This window comes from Elephas maximus, chromosome 3 (assembly GCF_024166365.1).
Source record: "Elephas maximus indicus isolate mEleMax1 chromosome 3, mEleMax1 primary haplotype, whole genome shotgun sequence".
NCBI lineage: Eukaryota > Metazoa > Chordata > Mammalia > Proboscidea > Elephantidae > Elephas > Elephas maximus.
Genome location: NC_064821.1, coordinates 155001235 through 155015419, shown reverse-complemented (window position 1 = coordinate 155015419; position 14185 = coordinate 155001235).

Genomic DNA, 14185 nt, shown 5'->3' with positions numbered 1-14185 from the left:
CTGTATGTTTGTGTGGGTATGCGTAGAGACAGAAAGAGCAAATGTATATCAATGGCAGATCTTAGTATAACAGTGTGCGGTGATCATTGTATTATTCTTTCAACTTTATCTACAGGTTTTTAAAGTTTTCCAAGGAAATAGTTGATGGAGTTGGGGACAGGACGATTGTACAGTATGGCAGGCTGTGAAGCTCTGGCACAATCCTGGACTAAAATTGGTCTTTATGGGTCTCGCACTTGCAGTAGGATATGACAGTCCCCATTACCACTCACTGCTGCAATAAGGCAAAGGTCACTAATCTGCTGCACAAACTATTCTGAAGGGATCCCTTCCTGCCACCCAGGATTTGGGAGAAGTGTCTCCTTCACCCTTCTTCCTTGAATCAGCTTACTCTAGACTGGAAGCCTGGTAAGTCTGAGGCTACTTTGCATGTTTCAAAGTTTCTGAATAAGATGTCCTGCTTTCACACTTGATTGCAAAAGGCAAGTCAATGGGTATGAGAAATTTATTTCCAGGATAAAAACAAACAAGGACAAAACAGGAGAGTACAATTATTTGCAACATCCCAGTTTCATCTAGATGTATTCTCTGTATCTCTGTGGGTCCTCAGCAGAGACCTCTAGGATGGAGCTTCTGCTAGAACTGTACAGGAAGGTTTTTCCTCATCATGTGTAAACAGCAAGCTCTCAGGATCCCTCTTTGGTAGAGAGTCTACTGCTGTTTCTTTGAGGACCCAGGCTTGGACGCATGTGAGTCTGCTGCCCCGCTTACAGGCGTCTCACTACAAGGACAGATGGTGTTGGCTGAGTTAGCTCTCTTCCTAGGTGTGAGACCCAATATTGTTTTTCTAAGTAATACCAGGTGCTTAGTAACGTCTAACTTTGGAAGGAGGTGATGCACCTAAACTGGGTTGCTATAGCTCTGAGATATAAGTGTAGTGGATGTATTAATGATGGAATTTTCTTATATTAGCTTGGAAAATAAAACTACAATTTTGATATCTACAAAAAACATTTTAGGCAACAGAGCATGTATAAAATAAAGTTTATTTTCAGAGATTTAAAAACCCTCATCTTTCTAGGAAAAAGGACATGTGCCGAAAAGCTGATGAATAGTCTGCAGTGATATGATTCTGAGTCTTGACCCCAAGTGCTTGAGATTTTCTTCCAGCTGCTGCTAACTCCAGTCATCCACAGGATGGGGCTGGGGAGGGAAAAGGATCTGGTTCTCCCAAGAGTATCTGTGAAAGTAGCCATTGGTGCCCTTCAGGCAGCTATCACATTAGGAGACTGAGGGGTTGCGGTTTCTGCCGTGAAAAAAGCTGTTTGGAGTAAAAATCCTCAGTGGCTCTGACGTCCGATTTTCATCTTGCTTTCAGATTTGGACTTTCACTTGTTTTGTTGTATTAGTGTTGGTCATCAATTTGGGAACTAAGCTGAAGTTTGTGACTATGCATTGTTGAAATTAGACAAGATCTTTTCATAGTTCCAGCATTAGTTGTTACCAGAAACAAGAAGAAAAAATCCAAATGAGGATCTTCTATCAGGCCCTACCGATAGCTAAGTGAGGCTAGAGTGAGGACTAAGTGGTGATGGAGGCCAGGTGCCAACTGAGTGCAGGTAAGTGGATGAGCCACAGTCTGGAAGGAGTTAGTGATGATAGCAGGGTAGAGGAAATGTGGGCTGAAATATACTTAGGTCCTACCCCCTGGTGCTGGTGATAGCCCTGCTCAAAGATTCTGCTTGTTGATTGGCGAGATCCCTCCTCATCTGCCAGTTTACTCTCTATTGTACTCTTCTGGAGGAAAATGAAGACCTCTCACGCTTCTCAGAAGGAGATGTGCGTAGCCTCGAGCATGCACATTCTGAAACGGTTGGTTATTAGGAGAGAATATTTTCAGGAAAATCTGCCTCCTAAATTCATGCCCTATATTTTGTAAATAGGAGGGTGGTGCTAAGAGAAAAACCCTAGAATGTGTAAACCAGCAGGGACTATCCAAGTACAATTCCACATGTTACAGATGAGGAGACAGTGGTCGCAAGAGGCTAAGGACCCACTAAACCTACCTGATCTGCTAATGACAAACTGGGACCAGAATTCAGGCCTGTGACCTGTTCCACTGCATCTCAGAGTCTGACAAAAGGGAGAGGAAAGGCTCCAATCTGGATAAAGCCAGTGAGCCCCAGAGGCTATTAGGTCACTTGGGAGGGAAAGGAAAAAGGCTTTACAGAAGAGGCTTGCAAGTGTTATTCTAAAGAGATTAGGAAAAAAAGGAATCACCAGAGAGCAAAAAATGGGAATTAGCAGATAAAAAGTGAGGCTTTAAGCTTGAACCAATCCATTTTCACCCTGTGGAGGCCAATATTCTCTAAAGTTACTTCCACATCAGGTTTGTATCTTTGGGGAATTTCTAAGCATATTTTCAATAGATAAACTAACAAAATTTTGAATTGAAAAATGAAAAACCACTAATTTCTTGTTTTCAGTTGTCTCTATTGCCTAATTCATTTCAAATGAGTTCTTAGTGACCAAAAAAAAAGAAAAAAGAATTCTAACCTGTGGTGATAATACACACAACTAAACATATTCCCATTCCACGATTTCTACGTGGGTATCATTGACACTGGTTACATTTTTCCAATTGTCCAACCATTCTCACTATCCTTTTCCAAATTATTCCACCACCGTTAACATAAACTCAATGTCTCCTAAGCAAAAACTCCCATTTCCCCTTCCCTTCCACCACTGGTAACTAATAACTTTTGTTTTCTATATACTTCCTTCCCCCACTCATCTGTCAGTCTGGCAGCGGAACGATGTACATCATTGCTGATATCAGAGAATCTTGGCTGAAGGCAGAGAATACCTGAAAGATGCTTTCCTGTGTTTTATTGACTACACAAAGGCTTTTGACTGTGTGGATCATAACAAATTATGCATAATATTGGGAAGAATGGGAATCCCAGAACACTTAATTGTGCTCATGCAGATTCTATACGTAGGCCAAGAGGCAGTCACGTGAACAGAATGAGGGGATACTGCGTGTTTTAAGATCAGGAAAGGTGTGCCTCAGGATTGTATCCTTTCACCATACTTATTCAACCTGTATGCTGAGCAAATAATCCAAGAAGCTGGACTATATGAAGAAGAATGTGGCATCAGGATTTGACACAACCTTCCCTTCTGAAAGTGAAGAGGACTTGAAGCACTTACTGATGAAGATCAAAGATCACAGGCGTCGGTATAGGTTACACCTCAACATGAGGAAAACAAAAATCTTCACAACTGGGCTGATATGCAACATCATGATAAACAGAGGGAAGAGAAATTGTCAAGTATTTCATTTTACTTGGATCCACAATCAGTGTCCATGGAAGCAGCAGTCAAGCAATCAAAGGACTTATTCCACCGGACAAATCTGCTGCAGAAGACCTCTTTAAAGCATTAAAGAGCAAAGAGTCACTTTGAGGACTAAGGTGAGTCTGACCCAGCCATGGTGTTTTCAATTGCCTCATATGCATGCGAAAGCTGGACAATGAATAAGGAAGACCAAAGAATTGATGCCTTTGAATTATGGCATTGGTGAAGAATATTGAATAGTCCATGGACTGCCAGAACAAACAAATCTGTCTTGGAATAGGTACTGCCAGAAAGCTTCTTAGAAGCGAGGATGGCAAGACTTCATCTCATGTACTTTGGACGTGTTATCAGGAGGGACAAGTCCCTGGAGAAAGACATCATGCTTTGTAAAATAGAGGGTCAGCAGAAAAAAAGGAAGACCCTCGACGAGACAGACTGACACAGTGGCCACAACAATGGTCTCGAACACAGAAATGATTGCGAGGATAGCGCAGGAGCAGGCAGTGTTTTGTTATGTTGTGCATTGGGTTGCTATGATTAGGAACTGACTCGACAGCACTAAACAACAACAACACATACTTCCTTGTTTTATTTAAGTGAGATCACATGGTATTTGTCCTTTTGCAACTGACTTATTTCACTCATAATGTTTTCAAGTTTCATCCATGTTGTGGCATGCATCTGCATCATGACCTCATTTCTCTTTATGGCTGAGTAATAATCCATTTCGTCTATCCATTCATGTTGATGAACATTTCAGTTGTTTCAACATTTTGGTTGTTGTGAAAGTGCTGCAATGAATATTGGTGTGCAAGTTTCTGTCTACATTCCTGTTTTCACTTCTTCTGGGTATATACCTAGAATTGGGGTTGCTGGGTCATATGGTAGTTTTTTTTGAGAAACCACTGAAGTGTTTTTGTTTGTTTTTTAAGTACTTTATGCCACTGTGTTTTTGTTGTTAGGTGCCATTGAGTCGATTTCGACTCATAGCGACTCCATGTGACAGAGTAGAACTGTCCCAGAGGGTTCTCTTGGCTGTAATCTTTTTGGAAGGAAATGGTCAGGTCTTCCTGCCATGGAGCCACTGCCTAAGTTTGGAACCACCAGCCTTGAGTTTCAAAGCTGACTGCTTAACCGTTTCCACCTACAGGGCTCCTTTTATGCCCTTGTAGACAATGGGAAATGTAAATATGTAATATGTTCCCTAAATGCTTAGTTTTTTTTTTTTTTTAACTATTATAGTCTCTTTGGAGCCCTGGTAACAAAGTGGTTTGGAGCTCAGGCTTCTAATCAAAAGGGTTAGCAGTTTGAATCCACCAGCCACTCTTTGGAAACCCCATGGGGCAGTTCTACTCTGTCCTATAGGGTTGCTATGATTTAGAATTGACTCAATGGCACACAACAACAACAACATATTCTCTTTAGGAGACTAAGTCCTAAAACCTCTTTTTTAGCATTTTGTTTAATAAAAAAGGTTCATAAAAAGCAGGTTTTTCAAATTGCAATTCTGAACCATTAGCAGATTGTGAAATCAACGTCATGACTGACTGGAGGTTTTCTTTAATGAATCAGAAAGGACGATACTAGAATCCATTACATGCAGTGAGCACAAAAAATTTTTTAACATACATTGGGTGACAAAGAATTATATATTTCATACTGCATCTTGTCAAATTTTGAGTGACTATTCTACATAGACAGTTACAGGTCTAATGTATCATGTACCTGTTTTCTCTTCAATTTTTTTAATGTTATATAGAAACAAGACTGTGGAGAGAGGAATGCAAATTTCATCAATAGTTGATGTTCAGCCTTTTCTATGAGGTAGCCACACCTTTGGGATACTCCTGTGCTAGTGATCTGAGATCCTAATAGACCAATGGTCTCTCTCATCTCTATCTGCATATTAGTATCACCCAGGAAGCCTTTCAGGAATAATGATGCCCAAATCCAAGTCCACACCATTCAAATCTAAACCTCTAGGTGTGGAGTCAAAGGATTTGTGTTAGTTCAAAGCTGACCAGGTTCTTACTAAAAAAAAAAAAAAAAAAATTTTTTTTTTTTTTTTTTTTTTTAGAACCGCCCTATTTCCCATCATTATCTTCGCCTCTACCCCTCTCTTCCACCATAGGCTTCTTTCTCATTGCACCTAAAGATTTTATTCTTCCTTCTCACAGTCTCAGGTAAATCACTCTGTCACTTGGACTTCTAAGATAAGCATTGTCCTGATAGTTCTTGTTTTCCTTCTATTTATTTATCCGAGTCTTTACAAAGTTGACCTTTAGATTCCGTTTCTCCAAAGCCAGTTTACCACAAAGGTCTCCTCATGTCAGGTAGATGGAATTCATATTCCAACATCTGTCAGTCATTGTTGAGTACTTCTCAGGCAGGGAGCAACTGATTGCTGTGGGACTGACATAAACACTCAGGTAACTCCAGGTCCCTGAGTCAGTAGTCCCAGTAGTCTAACTGTAGACTTCCTCAGAAGGGTCCTTGAAAACAAAAGGAAGTCATAGGTATGAGAGTGGAAAGGGGATCCAAGGTGGATGTTGTGCAGGCATGGATAATGGGGTGGATATTGCACACAGCAGCAACTCAGTAAACAGTAAGTCTGGGGGAATAAAGGCAAATTGAGGATATTTTGTAAGTTCATAAACATTTTTGCCAATCTAAAGACATGCTTGCTTTTTCTTTCTTTCTTTCTCAGTAACACGAGTTAGATACCATAATGCAACTGGGATATTATAGCTCAAATACAAACAATTTATACTTTGTGAAGGATCAACATGAACTATGCTTCCAATATTTTATTACTTTTATTTTTCATAAGTTTAAAAATTGGGGCTTTTGTTCTTTTTCAGGTTTATATCACCCTTCTGTTCTTCACACTTTATCAAAGACTGCCGACCTAGAATCTATATTAAAAATGCAGGGGCCCATCTGGTCGGAGACATAAATACATGTGTAGTCTGGATGCTCTGAAAAGTATTCCAGGAGTCCTCAGGTTGGCCTTTAGAGAAGTGGCCTGGCATGCCTTCCTGAGCCCACCGCATACAGTGTTCCTCATGTAATGAATCATTGCCATGTCTGCCACCTGAGTCAGTCAGGCAAAAAAAAATTAAAATATTTTTTGTTCCCCAGCCCATAAGATACTTCCCTGGCTGCTGTCTGAGCATATCCATCCTTCATTTGCATTACAGCTGGTTGCTAGACCATGGTTGTGTGTCCCACTATTACTCTTACTCCCGTCTCTGAGGAAAGAAGAAACAACCAGGTCCTACCTGTCCTCCAAAGTCAGAGGATTATAAGGGTGCCTGCATGTCTGCCTCTGTTCTGCTTCGTCAGATGTTCTCAGGGGGTAATTTTCTCTATAAATACTGTTCCAGTATAAATCAACTTTACCATCAGTAGGCTCTACTGTACCCAGTGTTTCAAAGAACCCCAAAACAGTGAGGGGCTTTATTCTTTTCTCAAATACACTCAGGAACATCACTTCATTTGATGTCTACAGCAATCACGGAATGCATGATCTCACCCATTTTACGTATGGGGGAACAGAAATCCAGAAAGGATAAATCACTCACAGAAAGTTAGTAAAGACCAAGCCCAAGCCCAGCCCATTGCTGTCGAGTCAATTCTGACTCATAGCGACCATATAGGACAGAGAAGAACTGCACCATTGGTTTTCCAAGGAGCAGCTGGTGGGTTCGAACTGCCCACCTTCTGGTTAGCAGCCAAGCTCTTAGCCGTTGTGCAACCACGGCTCCTTAGTAAAGACAGCGCTGACAGAAAACAAACAAGCAAAGAAGATGAGATGGCTGCTGCCTCCTGCCCCAAAAGCCTGTGATGAAGGAGCAAGTTATAATAATGTGACCTCCAGCTCTATGTATTTCACCACTGTACTCATACCTTGCCTTTCCCCATATTGTCGTGGCCCCTAGAATGTGCGAAAAAAAGCAGGACATCTGGTTAAAAAGTCACTCATAGACTTGTGAAGGCATAGAATCTTCTGTGAGACTAGGATCTTGGTAGGAGCTACAGCCTTTCAGAGCCTGTGGCCAACTTGCCCGTGGTGAGTTTGCTCCTGAGGCTCTCTGCCAGCTGGCTTCCATGGGCCAGTTGATCACAGAATCTCTGTCTCTGGTAGTTGGCAAAGTTACTATTCCCAAAGAAGTCCTCAAAAGACTTGATGGTGTTTTTCAAATGCTCTGTGAAAAGGTAACATCCATCAATTCCTTCCTGTATCTTCTGATGTAAATGGATCAGTTCTTGAGCCTGAGACTGAATTAGGGAATCACATTTTCTAAGACGGGAAAGAAGAGGAAAATATAAGAGGGAACTTAGTGAATGGTAGGCTACGAGAGTTCATCAGAGACATCTCTTAGAACACCCCCAAGGAAGTCTCCAAGTTGAATTCCTGCACAAGGTGTTCGACTTTCCTATGGCAGAAGGAATGAGGAAACAGCCTTGAGTATATTTCTTTTACTAACTTTGCTTTAAAATGATGCCCCTTCAGTTCCTCACTTTAGTCAAGCTGACACAGAATCTGAACGATCACAGTCCACCCCTTGTCAACCTAAATAAAGACAATTACAAAGTTGTAGTTGCACCTAAAATGACACATCTTACGTGGACAACCAAGAACGCACTAGCCCTGTTTACCTCTTATATTTTATAACTGAGAAAAACAAAAGCATTTGATGCACACACAGAAGAAAGAAATGCTTATAACAATTACAGTCCTTGTTTTTGCAACTAGGCACATGGTCATAGGTGGTATTTAGAACTACCTTCTTCACCCCCCGTTCTGTATTCCCTTTACCTTCAGCAAGCACCTCAGCACATCATTGTTCTTTGCCTGGTGAGGTGACCTAAACCTTTATTCGTAAAGGGTCTGGACCATTAGTAGTCATGTTGGAATTGGGTTGCTGCATTTTTCATTGACTTTAATAACAGGGCATGGTAATACTAAGAGATGCTTTAATGGATCTCCTGTATTCCAGACATGCTCTTCTTTAGCTCCGTTATGCAACATCAATCCAATTTCCCCTTGGTTGTCAGGGTGAATCACACCAGCCAGTATGGTAATCCACTTGTTTGCCTGTTGATCCAGAGGCATCAGTAGGCCAAATGGTCAGTTGGCATTCTTAAATTCCACTTTAGAGGAATCTTTGGTGTGTCTCCACGTGGGAGCATTCTTCCCTTTGGATCTAAGAGGTCTAGATTTTTGACAGTTGGGCAATACTAGTAATAGTGACTGGTACCACTCCCATCTCCACCCCTGATTCCTGCAACCATGAATCCTACCTATGGGGGAAACAGCACCATGTATTGGATGCTGGTTTAGAACATATACAGCCTCCTGGAGAACATTCCCTCAATCCTGCAAAGTGTTGCCGCCACGTTGATGCCATAATTGTGTCTTCAGAAGGCCATTCCATTGTTCCATCAAGCCAGCTGCTTCAGGATAATGTGAACATGGTAAGACAAGTGAATTCCATGAGCATGGGCCCATTGCTATCCTTCATTTGCTGTGAAGGGAGTCCCTTGATCCGAGGTGATGCTCTGTGGGATATCATGACCGTGGAGAAGGCATTCTATGAGTCCACCGATCGTAGTCATGCATGCAGGGAAGGCTAATCCGTGTCCAGGGTAAGTGTCTATCCCAGTAAGAATGAAACTCTGCCCTTTGCATCATGGAGGTTGTCCAATGTAATTAACCTTCCACCAGGTTGCTGGCTGATCACCTCGAGGAATTGTGCCATATAGTGGACCCAAGGTTAGTCTCTGCTGCTGACATATTTGGCATTCAGCATTGACTGTAGTCCAAGTCAGCCTTAATGAGTTGAAGGCCATGTTGCTGAGCCCATGCAAAACCTCCATTAATGCCACCATGACCACTTTGTTCATGAGCCCATTGGGCAATGGTGGGAGTGGCTGGGAAAGGAAGGTGACTGGTTTCCACAGAATGAGTCATCCTATCCTTTTGATAATTAAAATCCTCCTCTGCAGAGGTCATCCTTGGTGACCATTCACATAAGACACAAATATCTTCATCTCTTTGGCCCATTCAGAGAGGTCTGCCCACATATCTCTTCCCCATACCTCGTCTCCAGTTTTCCAGTCATGTTCCTTCCATGTCCCTGACCAACCAGCCAAACCGTCGGCCACAGCCCACGAATCAGTATACAATGACACATCTAGCCATTTTCCCTTCTAGGCAAAGTTAACAAGGAGGTGCACTGCTCAAAGTTCTGACTGTTGGGAAGATGTCCCTTCACCACAGTCCTTCAGGGAGTTCCCAGAAAGGGGCTGCATTGCTGAGGCTGTCCACTTTCGAGTGGTGCTTGTGCTTAGGACAGAACTATCTATCATGGTTTGAATTATGTCCCGGCAAAAATGTACCACTTTAGCTGTGCCATGATTTTGGGTATTGTGTGATTTGTCTATATGTTGTAAGTCCTGCCTCTACGATGTTAATGAGGGAGGATGTGCGGCAGCTGTGTTAGTGAGGCAGGACTCAATCTACAAGATTGTATTGTGTCTGGAGGCAATCTCTTGAGATATAAAAGAGAGAAGCTAACAGAGAGACAGGGCGACCTCATACCACCAAGGAAGCAGTGCCAGGAACACAGCGAGTCCTTTGGACCTAGGGTCACTGCGGGGAGAAGCTCCTAGTCCGGGGGAAGATTGATGAGAAGGCCGACAGAGAGACAATGCATTCCCCTGGAGCTGATGCCCTGAATTTGGACTTTTTATGTACTTTTTTGAGGAAATAAACTTTTGTTAAAGCCAGCCTCTTTTCGTATTTCTCTTATAGTAGCACTAGATGACTAAGGTACCATGTATAAACCACACATGAGTTTTCTCTTCCTCAGACAACTGATCAGAAGGAACTCTCCATAAGGCCATAGGTACAGACTGGGAGAGGGCAGGTAATGTGGTAGGAGTGGAGACAATGGGCATTAGCACCATTTCCTCATGCAACTTACTTGTACCTTCAGGTCCTGCTCATGCCCGATCTTGTATATACCACTTTCATTTCATGATGTAATGTTATATCTGACTTTATGCCTCTGTGGGTCAGACAACACCCAGTTCATGACGGGTGCTCAGGCTGCATGGTGACTTGGTGGCCCATGGTTAAGCAGTCTTTACTAAGGTCCAGTAACAAGCCAAAAGTTGTTTCTCAAAATGGAAGTATTGTCTGCAGAGGATGACAGGGCTTTGCTCCAAAATCCTAAGGATTTGCACTGTGGCTCACCAATAGAGGCCAGCCAAAGATTCCGAAGAGCATTTGTATCTGCCACTGACACTGTAAGCACCATTTGATCAGTGGATAACATGGCCCAAGAGGCAGAGTGGCTTGAGAGCAGCCTGAAATTTTGTGGAATTGATTTTCCATCCTCTAGCATCCAAATGTTTTACCAATAATTTCATTATCATTGACACTTCTTTCTTAATACATCCATTCAGCATATTGTCATCCATGTAATGGACCAGTGTGACATCTTGTGAAAGGGAAAGGCAATCGAGTTTCCTGCAGACTAATTTATGACGTAGGGCGGGTGAGTTGATATACTCATGAGGTAGCCAGTGAAGGTGTATTTCTGGCCTTGCCAGCTGAAGGCAAATTGGTTCTGGCGTTCTTTTGAAACTGTAATCAAGAAAATGGCATTGGCAGATCAATAGCTACATATCAGGTAACAGGAGATGTATTAACTTGCTAAAGAAAGAAACTACATCTGGAACAGCAGCTGCAATTGGACTTATCACCTGAGTAAATTTAAGATAATCCACTGTCATTCTCCAGGATCCGTCTGCTTTTTGCATAGGCCAAATAGGCAAGTTGAATGGGGATGTGGTGGGAATCATCACCCTTGCAGCCTTCAAATCCTTGATGGTGGCAGTGGTTTCTCCAGTCCTTCCAGGAATGTAGTATTGTCTTGTTTATTATTTTCCTAGGTACAGGCAGTTCTAATGGCTTCCACTTGACTTTTCCTATCATAATAGTCCTTACTCCTGTTTTCAGGCATCTGATGTTAGGGTTCTGCCAGTTGCTGAGTGAATCTATTCCAATTATGGATTCTGAAAGTGGGGAAATCACTACAGAATGGATTCGGGACCCACAGGACCCACTGTGTGATGAACCTGAGTTAAGTCTCCAATACTAATCTGACCTCCATATGCCCCTACTCTGACTCTAGGATCACAGACATGTTTTGGGTCTCCTGAAATTAGTGTAATTTCAGAGCCAGTATCCAGTAATCCCCAAGAAGTCTGATTATTTCCTTTTTCACAATGAATACTCACTCTCATAAAAGGTCATAGAACACTTTTGGGAAGGCTGGGAGAAAGATTAACGGTATCAATTTTTGGCAGTGTAGTGGGGCCTTTCCTCAAGGTGACAAGGCCTCCCCTATATTCAAGGGGTTGTAGATCTATAACTGGCTCAAGTCTGGGAATTGATTGAAGAGACATGACTCTCTATTCTGGTGATTCAAATTAGGCTGCAGTTCATTTGACCTAGAAATCTTCTGCTTGTACAGATGAAGTAAATATTTAGTAGATTTCCCATCTATCTCATTGGTAGGGACACCATGATTCAGCAGCCAATGCCATGAGTCCATGCAAATCAGACTATTGCTAATCAGTGAGTTGGCATGGCTGTTTATTAAGGTAACCAACCTTTGGGCTAGTAGTCGAGGGTTTAACTGCTTTTGCCACCCAGGGCCCCCAGGGAATTTCAATAAATAGGACATAATCTTCTCACTGTCAGAAATAACTTTAGATTTTTCCTTATCTGAAAATGCTAGATATTAAATACACTTCAGAAGAAAACCCTAGGTCTTTTGTTGGTAGGTGTGGGCATTTTGCCAACCCTTCCCAGGGTGTGTTCTCACCTCACTCTCACTTCTGAGCAACACTGTCCTAGTAAATTGAATAACCTGGAATCTTTCTTCACTATCCAAAACTGAGAGAAGGCAGGAATGACCCCGGCGCACCCTCGTGACTATTGCAGGCACACCACACAGCTGAAGCGGTTGGAGTCTGCCAACAAGGCCCTATTCTCCTGAAATAGACCCACATAGGTCCATGCAGTGGGGAAAGTTGCTCAAAGTCCACGGACCCTTTATGCCTGGGCAGGAGGCACTTCTGTCCTGAGCTCCCCTGGTAAGTGGAGCTGGCAAATTTTCTTTTCCCCCGACTGCAAATTTTTTCCTTCTCCAAGGATGGAAGGATGGCTCTATGTGCTCAATGGTGCCTATCTTAGGCCCAGGGATTTTAGCTGCTGAAGCTGGCTTGCGGGTGGGGGGTGGGGGGCACGGTAGTACATGTATAAGTACTTAGCTTTTGCCAAAAGCGCCGTTTTTCTCTGGTTCTGGAGGTGTGAGTAGGCTGTGTGGCTGGCTGCTTCTCCCTGAGGAAACTGCTGCTTAACGGTAGTACCAATCTGCTGCCGTCACTCCCTGAATGGTGCCCGAGGGCTCCCCGCCATTCAGGTCTGGTAATGCCTCTCTGCTTCTGAACCGTCTCTTCCTCCTCCTGCCCCTCTGTTCATTTTCTAAGCTTGCCTTTGATGCTCAGGGCTCAAAGTACCTTGTCATAAATATACTCATTTCACTTGTTTTTTCAGGTCTTTGTTGTAAAGAGGGCTGGCGGGAAGCGATTGTCTATTCTGCCCTCTTGGCTCCTCCTCCGCGCTCTCACCTCTGAGCTACACTATCCTGGCAAATTGAAATAACCTTGAACCTTTCTTCACTATCCAAACTCAGAAAAGGCAGGAATGACCATGGCCCCCCACTACCAGCTACTGCGAGCACACTGCACAGAGGTCTGCAAGGTCGCAGAAGATGCTAGGGAGGGTGGGGAGGGGGCAACGGAGAATAAGACAAGGGCAGATTCAAAGAAAACCAGCTAAAACCTGCAAGATGCCAAGTGAGTGTTCAAGACATTGAAAATACAAGCCGTTCATCCTGCAGGCTGATAAAGCTCACTGAAGAAGAGCTGTGAACTTTTTCGCCAGCATCAGGAGGTTTCCTTGCCCAGATGTAAAATATCGAATGATGATCAAAGTCCATTTTCAGTGCCTTTCCAATGAGAAAACATAGCTTTGCAGAGAGTTTAAGGGCTTTCCTCAGTCAGAGCTTAAGGGCTAAGTTGCTCTCTGGCTCCCTGATGGAGGAGTTTCTGACCAAAAGAAGTCTATCTACACAGTGCCTAGGATCTCTTTGGATACTGGATTTCAGGCATATCAGATATACCAAAGTTATTGCAAAGACCTTTGGTCTGGTCAGTGGCTAGGGGCACTACCTCTGGGAAGGCCCCCCTTCCAGTCCTGGCACCTCTACTTGCCTTCTGTTTGACCTTGGGCCAGACCCTTCAATGTTTCAAGTCTCATACGAAAATAATAGTATTACCTGTCTCTTAGAGTTATTGCATAGATTAATGGGATGATATAAAAATACACATAGCATAGTGTATGGCACATATTAGGTATACCAAAGAAGCGCCAAACCTATTGCCGTCAAGTCGATTCCAATTCATAGTGACCCTATAGGTCAGAGTAGAACTTGCGCACAACGTTTCGAGGGGGTGCCTGGTGGATTTGAAATGTGGACTTTTGGTTAGGAACCTTAGTACTTAGCCACTAGGCCAGCACAGTTTGTATTTTAGGTATGGAAGATAGGAAATAACATCAAAGATAAGTGTTTTTCCCCCTTTATTGTGACATATAAGAAAAGTGTACAGGATTCTGCTTTGGGCCGTGATGGAGTAACAGAGATGGTATTTACTTTTCCACCTTAAACTGCTAGAAGACAAG